This window comes from Colobus angolensis, unplaced genomic scaffold, assembly GCF_000951035.1.
Source record: "Colobus angolensis palliatus isolate OR3802 unplaced genomic scaffold, Cang.pa_1.0 Scaffold307, whole genome shotgun sequence".
Lineage (NCBI taxonomy): Eukaryota > Metazoa > Chordata > Mammalia > Primates > Cercopithecidae > Colobus > Colobus angolensis.
The window spans coordinates 249,444-254,553 of NW_012116344.1; the positions used below are offsets into that span (position 1 = coordinate 249,444).

At 42.8% G+C, this 5,110-nt stretch overlaps 1 protein-coding gene across 1 annotated transcript in view; it reads right to left on the reverse strand.

Annotated features, from left to right (window-relative positions):
• Positions 1–3,447, reverse strand: part of AGAP11 (ankyrin repeat and GTPase domain Arf GTPase activating protein 11) — a 31,426-nt gene extending 27,979 nt beyond the window's left edge. Inside the window, exons 1-2 of the mRNA XM_011950436.1 lie at positions 3,384–3,447; positions 1,021–1,089 (exon numbers count right to left, since the gene is read on the reverse strand). The gene's annotated coding sequence lies outside the window, so the exon portion shown is untranslated. The remainder of the gene's footprint in view (positions 1–1,020; positions 1,090–3,383) is intronic.
• Between the last annotated feature and the right edge of the window lie 1,663 nt (positions 3,448–5,110).

The following is a 5,110-nucleotide window of genomic DNA, read 5'->3' on the forward strand; positions in this document are numbered from 1 at the left end:
CACTCCAGCCTGGGCAACAGAGCGAGACTCCATTTCAAAAAAAAAAAAAAACAAAAGACTGTGGTACCTTCCCCCTTCCCCTCTCTCCTCCCTCTTTCACCGTGTGGAACCACCTGCTTCCCCTTTGCCTTCTATCATGATTGTAAGCTTGCTGAGGCCCTCACCAAAAGCAGATGCTGAAGCCATGTTTGTACAGCCCAAAGATCTATGAGCCAATTAAACCTCTTTTTGTTATAAATTACCCAGACTTAGGTATCTCTTTATAGTAATGTAAAAAATGAACACAAATTCTAACCAGAAATAACTGACTCAAGATGGGCAACGTCTACTCAAACTATAAAAACAAAGGTTACAAACTCCCATATTTTACTGTGCTGCGTTACTTCACATATTATTATAGAACCCTCACTTGTATTCTCGCTGTTTAAGTCAACTGGAAAACTTGGTTGTGCATGGCTTTTTAGCAAATAAATGAGGATTTAACGATATCTTTAAGGAAAATAAGCAGGAGTAGGGCATGTTTACATTTACATTACATCAAATGAAAGGGTTAATAACTTAAAAGTTTTGAGTAGCATGAACTTGGATGTGGTAAATGAATGTGGTCAGAGGACTGTGTGAGAGGAGGCCCAAATCACAGATTCAATCCCCGATGACAAACAGCTACGTTTTTTAATTTGTTTAAAAGAAAACCAAGCTGAAGCCTAAGTTCTATCATTCATCTTTAAAATGTCCTCTTTGGAGCAAGGGAAAAGGGACCAAGAATTATGAATAAAGAGAAATCCATGACTCCTCCATCACATGACAAATTAATTGTGTTGATAAAAAGATGGCAAAATGTATAAACAAAAAGTTTACATGTTTTCACTAACAAGATAACTAAAGGAAAGTATATCACATGTTAAAATAAGACAAGTGAATATGTGAAAAGTTGAAAAATTTAAACCAATATGAGTTATACACCTGATCAAACAAGAGTTTTTGCTCTTTCTCTTGGTGGAAAAAACAATGTTGTCTCACCATCTGTTTGAGAGTTCCTCTGGAATATTTTGGTTGCCTCCGGATTGGCAGAAGGGTTAAAATCCAAAGCTATATGTATAGAGGGAGAAAAGAAAAAAGATGTAATTATTTATTAAAATTTATCAACTCATTTACTCAACTGCTGCATTTAGGCTATTTCACTACTTTTACTTTTATTCTTATCCACTGAAATGAATGTATAGACATAAGATAGAGCCAGGCAAGGTGGCACATGCTTACAGTCCCAGCTACTCAGAAGGCTGAGATGGGAAAATCACTTGAACCCAGGTCAGGAATTTGAGGTCAGCATGAGTAACATAGTGATACCCACCTTTATTCAAAAAAAAAAGAAGAAGAAGAAAAAGAGGTAAATGTTGGCTTTGAGTTGTGTAAAATCAACTTTGCATAAAATAAATCAAGACGGCAGTAAGTTTTAAAAGACAGGTCTATTTTATAGGCAAAGTATAAGATGTATTCTAGAGTTCTTAAAATTTTTTAAAAGTAAATTCAGCATATCTGTCACTTCCACGTCATTCTGAGGAAACAGAACCTTAGTTCTGTTGAGTAGTTGTCTTCCACAGTCATGTGATATCTCTAAGTCTTCATTTCTTCACTAGCAATACAAAGGGAGTACACAGGCCTTATTTGTATTGGAAAGGGCCGAGTGAAACATACATAAACTGTGTTGTAATCCTAAAGAATGACAATGAACAGCCATTTTGGGGCTCTCATCCTATACTACCCATCTACTAACTGGTGTGTAACATCACTCAGAGGCTTTCCTTACATCAGCAAGCAGAGTATAAGTTTACACAACTACTTACACGCTTTGTGTATAAAGGTATAATCAATTAATTCACATAATATATTTGTTTATTCTAAAGCAATTCTTAAATATCTTGAAAAGTGAGGATAGTACTTCCAAGTTACAAAGTCACACTCATCATGAGTCTTAATTATCCTACTTCTTAAAAAATTAAGAGCCCAACCAAAGTTTAAATAGAAGAGCTACAAGACATTTCCTCTACAGTAATGAAATCTCTGGCATTTAAATGAAACCAATAAGCCAACTGGATTTAATTTCGTTGTGATGCAATGTTTTCCATGAAAATTTTAGTTTTTATTCAAGAACTATATTACTACCCAGAATTACTTTTACTTAGATTCATCTCTTCACAAAATTTTAGAGGCAAATCAACTAATTGTTTTCTCTTTTCTACCACCACCCATCCCCTGCCTCTCCCAACAGTGTAGAGACTGAAAAACTCCAACTTTCTTTTTTTTCTTTTTTTTTTTTTTTTTTGTGAGACGGGGTCTCGCTCTGTCACCCACGCTGGAGTGCATTGGCGTGATCTCTGCTCACTGCAACCTCTGCCTCCCGGGTTCAAGCAATTCTCCTGTCTCAGTCTCTAGAGTAGCAGGAACTACAAGCATGCGCCACCACGCCCAGCTAATTTTTGTATTTTTTTAGTAGAGATGGGGTTTCACTATGTTGACCAGGCTGGTCTCGAACTCCTGACCTCAGGTGATCCACCTGCCTCGGCCTCCCAAAGTGCTGGTATTACAGGCGTGAGCCACCATGCCTGGCCAAAACTCCAATTTTCTTATCTTTGAACAAGATGCTATTGTCAGGAGGGGAAAGGACAAAGGGAGAGCCATGGCAACGAACACTCTTACAGGGAAGGTCGGAGATTTTAACCTGCAATTTTTATATTACACATTAAAAGTCTACATTGATGTTTCATGTCTTTTGAAAGTTTTGACCATGACCCTCACCTCTCTTTCAGAACAAGGAGGTAAATAAAATCTGTTAAGTCACCAGAATAAATCTGGAGACACATTTTGTGTTAAAGTAAGAATTTTAAAGTCATCAGAGCCTCATGGGCAAACTTCTTTGACAAACCCTCCCCCTCCACACACAGCCATTTTTCTGCATCCCTGGTTGTGACATTTTGCACCTTTCACAGTTATTTTAAGCACCCTCTTCCCCCCACCCTCTTCTGTGTTCAAATTACAGTTAGAAGAAACTAAGCAGCTTCTATCAAGGTGACTTAAAGCAGCCCATTAAGAATCCCATATAGCCTCTCCCATGGCAACCTCCATTATGATTTTAAATAAGAAATCCCCAAATATTTGAATATGAACTGTCCTGAGATTTAGCTACTTTAACAAAGGAAACAATTAGGCACTTACCTGATTCCTTCACTTAGGTACCATCTGGGTAGGTACAAAGAAAAAATAAGATGGGTGCTAGAAAGTTGGGATATTTGAGTTTTTATTGAGAAAAGGAAGAGAATATTCCAAAGAAGACTCAGCAAAGTTCCACAGGATGATAAATTGAGCTACAGACAATGTTGTCTCACCATCTGTTTGACCGTTCCTCTGGAATATTGTGCTTGTCTCTGGATTGGCAGAAGGGTTAAACTCCAAAGCGATACGTATAGAAGGAGAAAAGAAAAAAAAATATGTAATCATTTGTAAAAATTGATCAACTCATTTATTTGACTGCTGCTTATTTGACAAGAAGAGCCATAAATAAATGGTCCCATGCCAGCCTGGGAGAAAGATGAGAGAGCAAGAACTGAGCGATTGGGAGGGGAGGCGAAAATAAACTGCTGGATTTGGTGGGGAAAGACTAAGGGGTGGGAATGCAAGGCAGAGCCAGCTTGTGCTCCTGGCCAGCCTGTGGGAAAGCTGGCTACAGGCAGAAAGGAGCTTGAAGTGGGCGATGCCTCCCGGGGGACCTTGGGGACAGCAACAGCCAGAGGCAAGCAGAAGGCAGATGGCACCCGTCACCTCCTTACCTTCAGGCATCTCCCGGTCATGGACGTGGTGCATGTGGAGGTCCTCACCAACTTTAACAGTCACCTCAGCAGGCTGCACAGCAGCAGCCATGGGCGCCCGTGCCATCCCGTTCCCAGCTCCTGCCATCCTGTCCCCAGCTCCTGCCATTCTGTCCCCAGCCCCTGCCATTCTGTCCCCAGCTCCTGCCTCATAGATCTCAGATTCAGAGGGACACATAGACCCCTGTTGCTGGTCAAACTCAGGGCTGTCCCTGGGGCGCACACAACAGGTCAGTATGTTCCCCATGCGGCGCCTCTACTGTCTGCCACCACCTGGGCCTCTGCTCACAGCTTTGGCCTCGCACTCCCACTGCCCTAGGCCGAGGCTATGCTGCACTTGCAGAGATGGTCTTGCCCGTTGCTTGCCTGCCCACCTCACAGGCCAGCCCTGGCCCCGGCCCCAGCCCCGGCCGCGGCTGAGGGCCAAGGCCCACACCCTGCCGCCTCCCCTGAGTTGACTTGTCTGGGAGGGTGAAGACCAGCCGCTTATTTAATAGGTTGTGAACTCAAAAGCGCTGAGAGACACAACAACTGCCTCAAGAGAGAACAGACGGTGCTCCTCCTCCTTCTGTAGTCACCTACAGACTGAAGCCCACTGGCCCAGGTGGGAGCACAGGCATGTGGCACACAATGCCCCACCCCACACTTCACAATGCCCTCCTCACATGCCCCACCCTGGCTGCCACCCCTCCCCAACAGCTCAGAATGCCCCTGCCTGGGCTGCCCCGCCCTGTGGCTTATGATGCTGCTGCTCTCCTGGCCCCTCGTGCAGTGGGACTAAGGTTTTCATCCATCACCAGCTTCCTGAGTTTTTTAGTCCTAAGAAAAGCACAGGGTAGTTCGTTACTTGAAGCCATCTTCCTCTATGAGTTCTACACAAAGCCTCAGTAGGGTGGGTCCCATTAGCAACCAAGTTGAACAACTTTTATTTGCTGACTGAATATAGATACACCTGAATTGCTGACTGCTTTTGTAACTAAACACTCCTCTCCTGTCTTCCAATGAGTGGTTGTTTTTGTCTGCAACTTGACCACAGCAATCCCCGGGGCCCTAGCATATTCTCAATAAAGAGTTACGGCTGTGTGTCTTGAATGACACCTTAGGACCCATCCTGCCTCCACCTCCTTCTCCATAAAATAGAAACCTAACTTGTCCCTCCAAGGTCTGAAATGCTGAAACTCCCTTTTCTCCCCACTATTTCTTCCTTCCATGGCAGGGACTTTTCAGATTTTCTTTTACTAACAAAG